This window comes from Oryctolagus cuniculus, chromosome 7 (assembly GCF_051225735.1).
Source record: "Oryctolagus cuniculus isolate XC-2025 breed Fujian yellow rabbit chromosome 7, ASM5122573v1, whole genome shotgun sequence".
NCBI classification, from domain to species: Eukaryota; Metazoa; Chordata; class Mammalia; order Lagomorpha; family Leporidae; genus Oryctolagus; species Oryctolagus cuniculus.
Window position 1 is genome coordinate 146340675 of NC_142873.1, and position 16115 is coordinate 146356789.

General features: G+C 43.9%; 1 protein-coding gene and 1 pseudogene across 2 annotated transcripts in view; one reads left to right on the forward strand and one right to left on the reverse strand.

Moving 5' to 3' along the window:
• The window catches only part of AUNIP (aurora kinase A and ninein interacting protein), a 28113-nt gene that overhangs the window by 4580 nt on the left and 7418 nt on the right, over window positions 1-16115 (forward strand). The gene's annotated exons all lie outside the window — the stretch shown is intronic.
• On the reverse strand, window positions 12772-14952 carry LOC138850312 (G1/S-specific cyclin-E1-like; annotated as a pseudogene).

Here is a 16115-nt window from a genome sequence, read left to right on the forward strand (position 1 = left end):
GCCGCAGGCGGAGGATTAGCCTATTGAGCAGCGGCACTGGCCCGGATGTGGCTTTTCATTAATGGAGTATACTCCAGTATTATTCATGGAAGACTCGGTTTTTAAGAAATTACATTGGTATCATTACTACCCGCTTGGATGAAAATGACAGAGATAGTACAAATGAAGTCTTGGGAGCCCAAAACTTCTGCAGACTGGAGCAGGCTGAGAAACTCAGCTGCAAACACAGGATAATCCAGAATGGAGAACCAAGAATGATTCTCTAGCAGGGGCAGGAATGAGTTCTAATCAAAGAACTTTGATTATTTGCTTGGCTAGATTTTAGAATTGGAATTGATTGGTGACTCACTTGTTTACCCTTTTTTCCTAAGTATTTTCTTACATATTTTTTATTTGAGAGGCAGAGAGAGAGATCTCCCATTTACTTGTTCAGTCCCCCAAATGTGCACAACATCTGGGACAGGGCCAGGCCGAAGCCAGAAGCTGGAAACTCAACCCAGGCCTCCTCCCAGGGTGTATATCAACGGGAAGCCAGAATTAGGACCAGAGCTGGTACTCAAACCAAGCACTCTGAGATGTGGATAACCCAAGGAGCATTCTGCTGTGTCAAATGCCTACCCCAATTTAAAATTTTATTCATTTACCTTCATTTTAATTTGAAAGGTGAGAGACATGTTCACTCCTCATTAGCCCACAATAGTCAGGTTTGGGCCAGACTGAAGCCGGGAGCCCAGGACTCAGTCTGGGTCTCCACATGGGTGGTAAGGACCCAAGTACTTGAGCCATCATCTGCCTCCCAGTGTGTACATTTGCAAGTAGTTGGATTGGAAGCAGAGTAGCTAGAACTCAAACCAAGAACTTCAAGATGGGATGCAGGTGCCCATCTTAACCACTGCACCAAATGCTTGCCCTAATCTGGAAAGATGTAAATCATAATGTATAACCTATATCTATAATGGAATGAAGCATGAAGTCAATAACAGAAGGTAAAGTAAAAAATGTATAATATGTTGAAATTGAAATTAAACGGCACTTGCCTAAGTAACCAGATGTCAGAGAATAAATCAAAAAGGAAATTAGAAAGTACTTTGTGGCACAGTAGGTTAAACCTCGCCTGTGGTGCCAGCAATGCATATGGGCGCCAGTTCTAGTCCTTGCTGCTCCTCTTCCAATCTGGCTCTCTGCTGTGGCCTGGGAAAGCAGTGGAGGGTGGCCCAAGCGCTTGGGCCCCTGCACCCACATGGGAGACCTGGAAGAAGCTGCTGGTTCCTAGCTTCGGATTGGCTCAGCTCTGACCGTTGTGGCCATTTGGGGAGTGAACCAGCATATGGAAGACCTTTCTCTCTGTCTCTCCCTCTCACTGTCTATAACACTCCCTCTCAAATAAGTAAATCTTTTTTTTTAAAGGGGGGGGGGTCAATAAAAAAAACACAGCTAAAGATAGCCTATTTAAAAAATATTTTAGGTGGGTAGCATTGTGATGCCACTACTTGTGACACCAGCCCTGGCTACTCTGCTTCCGATCCAGCTTCCTGCTGATGTGCCTGGGAAGGTAATGGATGTCAAAAACTTGGGCCCCTGCCACCCACATGGGAGACCAGATGGAGTTTCTGGCTCCTGATTTCAGCCTGGCCCCACCCTGGCTGTTGTGGCCATTTTGGGAGACTGAACCAGCAGATGGAAGATCTCTCTGTCACTCTGCCTTTCAAATAAATAAGTAATGAATCTTTTTTAAAGATTGACTTTGAGGGGCTGCTGCTGTGGCATAGTGGGTATAGCCACTGCCTGTGATGCTGGCATTCCATATGGGCACTGGTTCAAGTCTTGGTTGCTTCACTTCTGATCCATCTCCCTGCTAATGTGCCTGGGAAAGCAGTGGAAGATGAGTCAAGTCCTTGGGCCTCTGCACCCCTGGAAAAGACCCAGAAGAGGCTCCTGGCTTCAGACCTGGCCAGGAGCTGGTCATTGCAGCCATCTGGGGAGTGAACCAATGGATGAGAGATTTCTGTCTCCCTCTCTCTCTCTAGTTCTTTCATATCAATAAATTTAAAAAAAAGTTACTTTGAGATAAATTAAAACAAAACACAGTGTATCAAAATTTATAAGCAGCCAACGCTGTGCTTAGAAGGTATTTATAAGACTGGCGCCGTGGCTCACTAGGCTAATCCTCCGCCTTGCGGCACTGGCACACCGGGTTCTAGTCCCGGTCGGGGCGCCGGATTCTGTCCCGGTTGCCCCTCTTCCAGGCCAGCTCTCTGCTGTGGCCAGGGAGTGCAGTGGAGGATGGCCCAAGTGCTTGGGCCCTGCACCCCATGGGAGACCAGGAAAAGCACCTGGCTCCTGGCTTCGGATCAGTGCGATGCGCCGGCCGCAGCGCACCAGCTGCGGTGGCCATTGGAGGGTGAACCAACGGCAAAAGGAAGACCTTTCTCTCTCTCTCTCACTGTCCACTCTGCCTGTCAAAAAAAAAAAAAAAGTATTTATAGATGTAAATGCCTATATTTAAATAAAATCAAGGGCCAGCACTGTGATACGTGGGTAAACCCTCCGCTTGTGGTGCTGACTTCCCATATGGGCGCTGGTTTGAGTCCCGGCTGCTTCACTTCTGATCCTGCTCCCTACTATGGCCTGGGAAAGTGGTGGAAGATGGCTCAAGTACTTGAGCCCCTTCAGATTGGTGCAGGTCCAGCTGTTGCAGCCATCTGGGGAGTGAACCAGCTGATGGAAGACCTCTTTCTTGTTCTCTCTCTGCCTCTGCCTTTCTAACTCTACCTTTCAAGTAAGTAAATAAGTCTTTAAAAACTTTTTTTTTTTAAATCAAACCAATAATATAATTTTCTAACTCAACAAACTAGAAAAAGAAGAAAGTAAATCCAAGTAAAATAGTGAAAATAAGTAGGAAAGAAAAAAATTAATGAAGTCAGAAGTTAATTCTTAGGAAACAAGGAAAGATCAACAAAGTTGATAGACCTTTAGCCTTTGGTGATTAAAATAATTAATCTAGTCAAAACTAAGAGAAGAGTCAAGTTGCTAAAAACAATAAGTAAAGAGGGGTATCACTATTGACCTTATGGAAAGGAAAAGAATTATAAAGGAATGCTGTAAACAACTGTATTCTAACAAATTGAGATAGCTTAGATGAAGTGAACAAATTCCTAGAAAGTAAAAAAGAAAAAAAAAAAACTAAAACTAACTCAAGAAGAAATAATCTAAATGGACTTTATTTTTTTTAAAGATTTATTTATTTATTTGAAAGACAGAGTTATTGAGAGGCAGAGACAGAGGCACAGAGAGAGATCTCCCATTCTCTGGTTCACTCCCCAAATGGCCACAACTGTCAGAGCAAAACCCATATGGTCATCTCAGAAGACACAGAAAAAGCAGTTGACTAACACCATTTCTTGATGAAAATAATTAAACTAGAAAGAGAAGGGAACTTTCTCAACCTGATAAGAAGAATTTGTGAAAACCCATAGATGACATCATACTTAATAAAGATTGAATGCTGCTATCCTGAACATTAGATTGTAGACTTTTAAGTTTGAAAAAAGCACCCAGACAGTGGGTCAGGGCAGGAAAGACTTTTATTGTAGACAGGACAACATAATAAAGGAGTGAAGAATACATTTCATTGGCAAGCAGCGGGTGGGGGGGGGTCTGAAAAGAGGTTTAGTGCCCTCCTGCTGGCACCCCCTTCTGCTGGCGTGGTGGACAGTTGTCCTTTTATACTGCTTGCCTGGGAAAGGACTGTGTATTTATGCAAAGACCCACATCTGCTGTGATAAGGTGAGTCTTAAACAGGCAAAATGCCCCCCTTGGCCCCTTGGCAGCCTTGGCAGGTGTTTATTGGGGTCCTTTTTTTTTTTTTTTTTTTTTTAAGATTTTATTTATTTATTGGAGAAGTGGAGTTACAGACAGTGAGAAGGAGACATCGCTTTTTGGCCTTTTGGCTAAGATCAAGTGTAGTAAAAGGGAGAGAGAGAGAGAAAGGTCTTCCATCCACTGGTTCACGCCCCAAACGGCCACTGCTGAGCCAATCCGAAGCCAGGCCGGCGCGCTGCGGCCGGCGCACCACGCTGATCCGAAGCCTGGAGCCAGGTGCTTCTCCTGGTCTCCCATGGGGTGCAGGGCCCAAGTACTTGGGCCATCCTCCACTGCACTCCCTGGCCACAGCAGAGAGCTGGCCTGGAAGAGGGGCAACCGGGACAGAATCTGGCGCCCTGACCGGGACTAGAACCTGGTGTGCCGGCGCCGCAAGGCGGAGGATTAGCCTATTGATCCATGGTGCCAGCCAGAGTCCTGGTTCTGCTCCCCTTTCCAGCTCCCTGCCTGTGCATAAATTGGGAGACATTGGTGATGGCTTACCCATGTGGAAGACCTCAGTTGAGTTCCTGGTTCATGGCTTCAGCCTGGCTGAGTTGGGCATTTGGGAGAGTAAACCACCAGATGTGAGATCTCTCAGTCCCCTCCCTCCTTCCTTCCCCTCCCTCTCCCCCATCCCTCATATAAACATCAAAAAAAAGAAAGTGCTCCCCAAATTTCTCTGTAGAAGCAGTTCAACCCCCATCAAAATCTCAGTTGCCATTTTGTAGAAGTTAACAGTCTGATCTTAAAATTCATAAGAAATGCAAGGAATCCAGAATGACCAAAAGAAGCTTAGAAAAAACAAAGAGGATTCACACTTAATTGATTTCAATATTACTATAAAGCCAGTGCTTAGGAGAGTTCTGTGCTCTTGTAAGGACATACATGTGGGCCAAAATAATAGAATTCAAAGTTCAGAAAGAAAGTCTTAAATTTACAGGATAATTTAATTGGCTGGAAATGGGAATTTATTTTTTTTCAATAAATGATCTCAGGGCAACTGCATATCCACATTCAAAAGAATGATTTTGGACCCCTACATCATACACAAATTAATTCAAAATGGGATGTGAAATGTAAGATCTGAAACTACAAAATTAATGGAGAAAAGATAGGAGTAACTATTCATGATCTTTTTATTTTTTTAAGATTTATTTATTTATTTGTAAGAGTTACACAGAGAGAGGAGAGGCAGAGAGAGAGAGAGGTCTTCCATCTGATGATTCACTCCCCAATTGGCTGCAATGGCCAGAGAGGTGCCAATCCAAAACCAGGAGCCTGGAGCCTCTTCCGGGTCTCCCACGTGGGCGCAGGGGCCTGAGCACTTGGGCCATCTTGTACTGCTCTCTCAGGCCATAGCAGAGAACTGGATCGGAAGTGGAGCAGCCGGGACTTGAACCGGTGCCTATATGGGATGCCAGCGCTTTAGGCCAGGGCGTTAACCCGCTGTGCCACAGCGCGGGCCCCTATTCATGATCTTAAGTTAGGTAGTGCTACCTTTAAAATAGGAAAATTGGAATTCATCAAAATTGACAACTAAAGAGCAAAGCGTTTGTGTAGACATTTTTCTAGGGAACAAGTGTACATGGCTGGTGCACACATGAAAAGATACTCAACGTCTAAGGAAATGCAAATGAAAACCATAATGAAATACATCATACTCACTAGGACGGCTGTATTCAAAAAGCTAATAACAAGTCTTAGTAAGTTGAAATTGGAACCCTCATACTTTACTAGAAATACGTAAAATGATATCGTACTTTATATGTAGTTTGACAGTGCCTCAGAATGTTAAACCTAGTGACTGAATGACTTGACAGTTTTTCTGGGATGATACCTTAGAGATAGGAAAACATGTCTGCACAAAACCTTGTACATGAATGTTCTTAGTGTCGTTTCCCATAATAGCTCCAAATTGGAAACCACCCAGTGTCCATCAACTGATAAATGGATAAATAAAATGATATATCTATACATTGGAATGTTATTTGACAACAAATAGAGTGAAGTACTGGTACATACTGTAACATGGATGGATCTCCAAAACAGGAGGTTCAGTGAAAGAAGGAATCACCAAAGACCAGATATTGTATGACAAATGAAAAGTCCAGAGTAGACAAATTTATAGCAACTGTTTTCTGAGCCTGTGATTGAAAGGGAATCAAGAATGACTGCTGGGGCTACAGGGTTTCTTTTTTGGAAAATTAGGTTTGAGTGATATTTATACAACATTGTGATTATGAAGGGTATTTCAAAGGATTTCTGTAAAATTGGGGTGGGCATTTGGCACTAAGATGCTGCTTAGGATGCGTCTTGCTAATGTGCATCCTGGGAGTCAGTAGATGATGGGTCAAGAAGTTGAGCCTCTGCCACCCACGTGGGAGACCAGATGGGGTTCCAGGCTCTTGACTTAGCTCTGTCTTGGCACTGGCTATTGTGGACATTTGGGGGTAAGCCAGGGAATAGAAAATTTGTCTCTGTATTTCTCTGCTTTTCAAGTAAAATGAAAATAAAAAGTTTATTTTGGTGCAAAAATTTTTGAAACCCATGCATAATTTTTCCTTTTTTAAAGGATTTATTTTGAAAGAGGGAGAGACACAGATCTTCCATCCGTTTGTTTGTTTACTTCCCAAAATGGCCACAGTGGCCAGGAGTGGGCCAGTTCTAAGCCAGGAGCTGGGAACTTCATCCAGGTCTCCCACATGAGTGGCAGGGGCCCACTGTTGGGTAGACCACCTGTCATTGCTTTCCCAGGCCATTAACAGGGAGCTAGATCAGAAGTGGAGCAGCTGGGACATGAACTGGTGCCCATATGGGATGCCAGTGTCACAGGCGGTAGCTTCATCAACTATACCACAATGCTGACCTCCATGATGTTTCAGAATACATTTTTCCACTAACTTGTTTATTAATGACCTTATTTACTAAAAATCACTTAACTGTGCATTTAAATGGGTGTGTTTAATGGTATATGAATTATATCTTAACAAAACTGAAGATACAAAGGCTTTGTGGGAGAGGTGGCATTTGAGGTGCACATTGAATTAAAGGTCAGATTTTGTTGGAAAGCAGTGGAAGTAGGTGGGCATTCCAGGGATAGTGTGACTCAGCGCCACAGAGGAAGGAAATAGAAGGGATGTTTTTGAAACAAGAAGTGAAAGGGAGTCACCAAGACCTCATTTCTGATATCAGCTGCAAGTTTGGGGGACCCCAAAACCACTGTTAGATCCCACTGAAAACTATTATGCTCATGGTCACAGTTTATTACACCTAAGAGGTACAGATGAAAGTCAGTGAACGCAGGGGCAGTTAGGGCAGAGACGAGTAGAATTCCAATCCTGCATCTTCCAGTGAAGTGTTGGATAGCACTAACTGCTCACTGCAGTGAAATCGTACACCCAGAGGACTGCCAATCATGGAAGTTCTCCTAGCCTTGGTGTCCGGTGTATTTTGGGAGCTACTTTAGTTTTCAGCCGCTGTGGAGGTCAAGGTGATACTTCATGGCCCAAAGTCCCCACTGATGCATCTCTTTGTTAGCTTAGGCTGTCTGGCATGACCAAGGCTCCTCAGGTACAAAAAAAAAAAAAAAAAAAAGAAATCCGAATAGATTGGACGTTACAAAGACTTGGAGATTACTTCTCAGGAGCCAAGGGCAAAGGCCAGATCTCTCTTTGGGGAAGACTTTCTTTTTAAAGATTTATTTATTTATTTGAAAGGCAGAGTTATAGAAAGAGAAGAGACAGATCATCCATCCACTGGTTCATTCCCCAAATGGCCGGCCGCAACAGCTGGGGCTGGGCAAGGCTGAAACTGGAAGCTTAATCTGGATCTCCCCCATGGATGCAGGGGCCCAAGCACTTCGGCCATCTTCACTGCTTTCCCGGTACATTAGGGAGCTGGATCATAAGTGAAACAGCCAGGACTCAAACTGGTGCCCATATAGAAGGCTGGCTGTGCCACAACGCTGGCTTCTAGAAGATTTTTTGCTGCACAGGGAGTTAGTTAAAGTGTAAGGTACATGGAGGTGGTTGAAGGTGAGATTAGGTGGGTCAACTAAATGTCATGCTGTTGTAAATTTATGCAAGGCATATGATGCAATAGGAAGTGTTTCTAAGGTTAACCCAATAATGGTTACAGTATAACAGTATGTGGTACCCTGAATAGTTAGCTTAGAGAAATTTGGAGGATATTGCTACGTTTAGTCAAGAAATAAAGGGGCCAGCACTGTGACATAGCAGGTAAAGCTGCTGCATACAGTGCCAGCATCCCATATGGGCGTTGGTTCAAGTCCTAGCTGCTCCACTTCAGATCCAGCTTTATGCTATAGCCTGGGAAAGCAGTAGAAGATGGCTCAAGTCCTTGGGCCCCTGCACCCGCGTGGGAGACCCCAAGGAAACTCCTGGCTCCTGCCTTCAGATCTGTGCAGCTCCAATTAGGAGCGAACCAGTGGATGAGAGACCCCTCCCTCCCTCTATCTCTCTCTCTGCCTCTGCCTCTCCTTCTCTCTCTGTGTAACTCTTTCAGATAAATAAATAAAAATCTTAAAAAAAAAAAAAAAGAAATAATAAAGACCTAATCTAGGATAATAGAAATAGAAAGTTGTTTTTAGTGGGTAGGTGTTTGACCTAGTGTTTAAGACACTGGTTGGGAGGCCTGCATTGTATATCCGGGTGCCTGGGCTTGATACTTGGCTCCACTCCCAATTCCAGCTTCTTACTAATGTGCACCCTGGGAGGCAGTGGTGATGGCTCAAGTAGCTGGATTTCTACCACTCATTTGGGAGATCTAGATTGAAGTTCTGACTTTCAGTTTTGCCTGGCCCAGCCCTTGCCATTTCATGCATTTTGAGAGCAAACCAGTACAGGGGAGCTCTCTGTCTCTCTGCCTTTCAAATAAACACACACAAAAAATTTTTAAACATGTGGTTTTGCTCAAGAAGGAACTAAATAGGCTTGGGATGGGTCTTTGAAGCTATGATTTTGTTCCAGTTATCTATAGCTCTAGTGCCTTTTCCCCTTTAAAGGCCCTGTACAGGGGGCAGAGTTGTGGTGCAGTGGGTTAAGCTGCTGCCTGTGATGCCAGCATTACAGGTTAGTGCTCCACCCTTTTTTTCTTTTTTAAAGATTTATTTATTTGAAAGATAGAGTTACAGAGAGAGGTAGAGGCAGAGAGAGGTCTTCCATTTGCTGGTTTACTCCCCAGATGGTCGCAACAGCTGGAGCTGCACCGATCCTAAGCCAGGAGCTTCTTCCAGGTCTTCCACCTGGGTGCAGGGGCCCAAGGACTTGGGCCATCTTCTACTGCTTTCCATGCCATAGTAGAGAGCTGGATCAGAAGTGGAGCAGCTAGGACTTGAACTGGTGCCCATATGGGATGCTGGCACTGCAGGCAGCAGCTTTACCTGCTATGCCACAGTGCCAGCCTCACTAGCACTTCTTACTCCAGTCTAACTTAGTATCCCTTAACCATTCCCTTTCCCATGCTCCTTCTTCCCCCACCTTCTGGTTCTGGTAACCAGTTATACTCTCAACTTCTAGGAGATAAACATTTTTAGAATCTTTGTATGCACGAGATGGCAGGTACTTGTCTCTCTGTGCTTGGCTTATTTCACTTACCAGGCAGTTCCATCACGTTGTTGCAAATGACAAGATTTCATCTGTTTTCCTGCCGGGCAGTTTTCCATTGTGTATTTGTAGCACATTTTCTTTATCCATTAATCAGCTGATGGACACTCGGGTGGTTTCCATTTCTTTGGCTGTTGTACATAGTGCTGCACTGTAGGGTGTAGATGTCTCTTTAAGGACTGACTTCATTTCTCTGTGAAATATGCTCAGAAGTTGGATTGCTGGATCATGTATATGGTAGATCGATTTTTAGGGTTTTGAGGTTTTCCACCATGGCTGTCCTAATTTAAAGTTCCAACAACAGTGGATACAAGTTCCCTTTTCTCCACAAACTCCTAACACTTGTTATCTTTTGTGTTTTTGGTAAAGCTGTTCTAACTGTGGCTTTGTTTCACATTTTTCTAATGATTAGTGATATTCAGTACTTTTTCATGTACCTGTTGGCCATTTATGTGTCTTCCTTTGAAAAAAGATTGTTTAGATCTGCTCATTTTTAAGATGAATATTTGGATTTTTTGCTATTGAGTTATATATTCTGGTTATTAACCCCTTGTTGGATGTATAGCTTGCAGATATCTTCTCCCATTCTCTAGGTTTATCTTTTCACTGTTCGTGGCTTCCTTTGCTCTACAGAAGCTTTTTTTAGTTTGATAAAATCCAATTTGTCTATTTTTGCTTTTGTTTCTTGTGCTTAAGGACTGATCCAATAAATGAAGAAAATTCTGAATTAATACAGTCATGTGTAGCTTAAAAACAGAAGTATGTTCTGAGAAATGTGTCGTTATGCGATTTCCTCATTGTGCAAACGAGTAGAGTGTACTTACACAAACCTGGATGGCTTAGGTCAATAACTTGTCACAGCCTCTAAGTACAACCAGGAGATGCAATAAACGAGATGTGCTCATATTAGACTGCTGTGGCACACTGCAAGGCAGCTTGTTTCTTGATAAGTAGGAGTACACTCCCAAGTAATGAAAAGTAAAGTAGGGAAAGCAGTAACGGTTGTTTATTATCAAGTATTATGCAATGTACATAATTGTATTGCTGTACTTTTGTATGACTGGCAGTGCAGTATCCCCACCAACATATGAGTAATGTGTTGCACTCTAACATGACAACTATGACATCACTGAGCAATAGGATTTTTTCAGTTCCATTGTGATCCCATAGGACCACCATCATATGTGTGATCCTTAGATGGGGCATACTGTCCTGTTACTCACTCACAGAGCTGCTGTGTTGTTGGAGATGCCCAGCGATGAGAATATTGACAGCTTTGCTTGATCATGCTCCTTCAACAGTCCGCTTTGTTAAGTAGCATCATCCTTTCAGCCTAACTTGATGAGGCAGGACAGTACTGGTTGGAAAAGTTTTCCATCCTAAATTTCACCAAATTGATGCTGTGAAAGAACTCAGTCTGGGTCTCCCCAGTAGGTGGCAGGGACTCAAGTACTTGAACTAACAACTGCTGCTTTCTAGGGTATACATTAGCAGGAGGAACAAATTGAAAGTGGAGCCAGAACTTGAACTCCATTCATTCCAAGATGGGATACAGGCATCCCAAGCAGTGTTTTAACTGTTGTGCCAAATGTGTGTCTCCCCCTTTTCTTTTTTAGATTTATAATGGGTTTATTAAGAAAAATGAATCAAAACTTGGCAGAATTATAACATCAGTGTTAAAAAGTAGAGCCTCTCAACTTCATATAAATATGGTATAGGGTTTTAATGGTTTTTCTTTCTCTTAGACAGATTTTTGCAAAATGAAATGAAACAACAAGTTGAAAATAAGTAGTATTTGTTTTCTCTATAGGGGAGAGCAGTTAGTGAAACATCGGAGTTGAAAAATCACTTGGGAGAATGTTCAACAAAAAAGCAAGGCCAGCTGTGCCGTAGGCCTTCAAGTGGACAGTGACCATTAGCAGGGAGTGACTCATCAACGGCCAAGGAGTGGACTGTATATTGGCATCATGGCCCTGAGCCACATACAGCTTCACTTTGTAATTTCTTCTTAAAAGTCTAGTTTTGTTGTTGTTGTTGTTGTTTTTTAAAGATTTATTTATTTGAACGGCAGAGTTACAGAGAGGCAAAGGTATAGAGAGGTCTTCATCTGCTGGTTCACTCCCCAGATGGCCGTAATGGCTGGAGCTGTGCTGATCCAAAGCCAGGAGCCTGGAGCTTCCTCCCGGTCTCCCATGTGGGTGGAGGGCCCAAGGACTTGAGCCGTCTTCTCCTGCTTTCCCAGGCCACGGCAGAGAGCTGGATTGGAAGTGGAGCTGCTGGGACTCAAAGCAGTGCACACATGGGATGCCAGGACTGCAGATGGCAGGCTTACCTGCTATGCCTCCGGCCCCAAGTATAATTTGAGTTACTGTGTTAGGAGATTCTCCAAACAAAAGTTCATTTATTTTTTAGGGTAAGATTGGGGCTGGCATTGTGGTGTAGGGGTTTCAGCCACCACCTGAGACACCAGAATCTCATATGGGTTCCAGTTTGAGTTCCAGCTGTTCCACTTCTGAACCAGCTTCCTGCTAATGTGCCTAGGAAAGAAGTGGAACATGGCCTAAGTGCTTGATCCCCTGCCATTCACATGAGAGACCCATGAAGCTCCTGGCTTCCATCTGGCCTAGCCCTAGCCGTTGTGGCCGTCTGTGGAGCAAACCAGTGAATGGAGGCTCTCTGTCCTCCCTATCTGTAACTCTGCCTATCAAATTAATTATTTAAAAGATTTGGTAAGAGTGAAAAGAGTATTAAATAACCCATAGATTCTTTATGACATTTAACCTGTCCTAGGGAAGAAATTGTACCTATGAATCCTGTTAGATGTGAAAATACTTCAGCTCTACTGCCACCAGTGGCTAACTAGCTGGATGTTAGCAGCCACTTGGACAGGGCGCCATGGTAGGAATGCCACACTGAGGCCTCGCTCCCAGCTCAGGGGCCTCAGAAGGCAGACAGGTCTATACCTGAAGCTCGCTCTCAAGGTTCACTTTTCAATATATTTGCTTGACAGACTGGTGCCTCAGTAAGCATGAAGGGGAGGTGGGGGGAGGACCTAATTATAGCAACAATGAAAGTTGACTTCTTACTTAAATGAACAGACATAGCTCATAAAACCAGCTGTTTCAAAGATAGTATTATCTTTATTAAAAACAGACATAGCAGCACTTAGAAAACAAGAGCCCATGAAAGGTGTTATAGGCTATTAACTGATAGTGTGAAAAGGACAAGCCCTAGCTCAGCAGACTGTGGGCTCTGCATCACAGTGGTAGTCTGCAGCCACCTGCTACACGTAACAGGGTATACCCAGAACACCTGGGGCACTCCTCAACTCCATGCCTGTGTCACTGTGCGAATGGTCAGACAAGTCAAGTATCACGCTACTTAGCAGCATCTGGAGCACTCCTTTGTGTTCTGGAGGTGGCTGGTGTACTCGACTCATTTTAAAAAATCAATAAAAATCACTTCCCCTTGCCCAGTGTTATGGCAGAGATACTGTTGCTGAAGAGATGTACTCTTCCTTCGAAACACATGTAAAAGCCAGTGCACTCCTGCTTCGGTAGAAACAAGAGCGCTTGGAGCAGGCATGTCTGTACGGCTCTCTGTGGTGGAGAGTGCTGGTGTGGTCACAGTGTTCCCTGCTGACTCCCTGTGGGGAGACGCAGGGGAGGAAGCACCCAGTGGGGAAAGGAGAAACCCTGTTTTGTTCAGACATATAGCTTTCTTTGCTTGGACTTTGTCTAGCAAAACTAGGCTGTGGATACAGATCTGTATGTCTGCAGGACAACCTCTGCCCCCCACCCCTGACCCCGGCCCTGCCCCTGCCCCTGCCCCAGCCAAGAGAAGTGCTTAAGTTGGAACTTCCTAACTCTTCTATGACCATGGCAAGTGGAACTATCCACTTAATGCACTTCTCTGTGTCACACCACTGATACTCTGAAACTTTTTGTATCAATTCAGATGAAAAGAAATGACATAAGGCAGAAACAGCAAGAATATTATATAAAAATCCTCAGTAGTCAATGTCTGGGACAGAGATCAAAAGTTCTGCAGTTGCTATAAAGATTTCCTGGGGATACTGTGGCAGTAGCACTTCATACTCATCATTTAGATAGGCATCCTGTCTGTATACATTCAGCTAAGACACAGGGGCTCAGGAGACTTAATTGCCACTTACGGGCCTTCATTGTTGCTAATTCCATGGTAACTATTCCATCACCTGGACAAGCCCTGTCTGTAACACAAGAAAACTGATGCAACTTGGGAGAATAGATTTCCTCATGTTTAGCAGCAGTGAATAAAGATGAAATTCCAGTAAGCTGAACAAGTGTTTTTACAATATTTTCTTGTGTTGCCACACACTGATCAAAGAAACCCTGTGTCAAGTAAAATGTCTTCCTGTGGAGTTTATAGACATCACGTACCTCCGTTAACCAGTCCAGAAGAATCGCTCGCGTTTTAGGCTGCAGAAGAGGATGTTGCTGCAAAAGTGCTTATCCCCTAAGTACTTCTTTTCCTCGTGTAACATGACTTTCCAGACTTCCTCTCTCTGCCCAGTTCAGTACAGGCAGCAGTGAGGCTCTGGATGGTATGACACCCTGAGGATCAAATGTGGGATATGCATGTACTAGTTCATCCTCTTCCTTGTTGGGTGTGGGGATCAAGGAGCAGGGGTTTACACGTACTGCATCATTGTCCCAAGGCTGACTGCTACTCTGGCCTCTCACAGTCTTGTCAAACTTGGCAGTTTCTTCATCTTGATCCTGCCAAAAGCAAACAAAAGGCCACATTTGCCTTCTTCATCTGCAGCGACGATAAGTTGGTGCTGCCTTCATTCATGATGCTCTGTTCCTTTGCATACCTCTGTTTCCCTCCCTTCCCTTGGCATGATGTGGAGTTTTTAGGCTTGTACTTCAGGCCTAAGAGCACCAACTGGACAGCAGGGTGATCACTGCAGGGTCTTGAGCACCCTCCTCTTCCATGCAAGTGGTGGCAGCCTCCTGCCTGGGAAATGGCCAGTGGGCCCATGTGGCCTGTCACCCACCCAGTTGCCAACAGCCCACAGTCCCAGAGTATGTGTGTGTGTGTCTCTCTCTCTCGTTTTTTTTTGTTTGTTTGTTTATTTGTTTGTTTAAGATTTATTTGAGTCAGAATTAGAGCTCTTCCATCCACTGGTTTACTCCCCAAATGACTGCAATGGCCAGAGCTGGGCCTATCCGAAGCGAGGAGACAGGAGCTCCCACATGGCCAAACACTTGGGCCATCCTCCACTGCTTTTCCAGATGCATTAGTAGGGAACTGGATCAGAAGTGGAGTAGCCGGGACTCAAACCGGCACCCCTATGGGATGCTGGTACCATAGGCATAAGCTTAACCTGCTATGCCATAGTACCAGCCCCTGTATCTCTCTTTTTGAGAGGAAGAAGGACAGAGAAAGTCTGAGACAGCAAACTCACCTGCTGGTTCATTTTGCAAAGGCCAGACCTAGACTGGGCCAAAGCCAGGAGCCAAGCACTCAATCCAGTTCTTCCTGTGAGTGATAAGAACCCAATTACTTGAGCATCACTGCTGTCTCCCAGGATCTATATCAGCAAAATGCTGGAATCAGGAGTCAGAACTGGGAATTAAAGCCAAACCATCTTATAGAGGATGCAGGCGGTCTTAACTGCTAGGCTAAACACTAGGTCCAAATAGGATTTTCATGTTTTCAAGATTTGTCAATATGTGTAGAAAATGAGGCTTCACACAAATGTGTACCAGAATGACCATTATGAAAAAAGGAAGTTGGATCAAATTTTGTGCTAGACTTGAAGGCCATAATGAATAGTAAAAATACTGAATTGATTTGAAGCAAAATCTTTAAGACGTGCAAATAATAAGAAGGAAGAAAAGTTGAACTGTATCTTTGATCCAATTTTCTGGTTGTGTATAGTTGAAGAGAAAGCTCTAAACCAGTACTGCAACAAGTTGAAGTATGAATTTTAATCCAGGATTTCCTCCTTTTAACCACTTATTGAGATGAAGTCAACTTTGAGCTAGAATTAATGATTTGGGTTCAACTTTCAGGCCTGCTTCTAACTTGCATAAATATTGGCAAGTCCCATTTCTTTGGCAATCACAGCCAAACTGAATAAATCTAATACTACTCTCCCTGCTTCTCAGGTACTCCATAACAAATGGAAATAAATACAAATCACAGAAAGGATGAGGTTATAATTATAGTTAATTGACAAAATTTACTTGCCAAACCTTCTTGTCCATCTTCCCATTCTACACTTGAAAGCATGAGAAGGCTTGAGATGATGAGCCTGGTTCCTGCTCTTAGTAATTGCAGCTGTTGTTGAGGGCTTTCTATGTTCTAGAAGCGGGACTGCCTTATGGAACTGGTACTGTTAACGTCCTCATTTCAAACACGAGAATGAGACGCAGAAATTAAACAATTTGTATAGGTCAGATAACTAATAAATGGCAATGGCAGAATTGGGGTTGACTTGAATGCATGCTGCATGATTCTAGAGCTATGCTGTTAAAACCACAATATGACTGTTCAAAAACTATTGAACAGGCTGGCGCCATGGCTCACTTGGCTAATCCTCTGCCTGCGGCGCTGGCACACAGGGTTCTAGTCCCG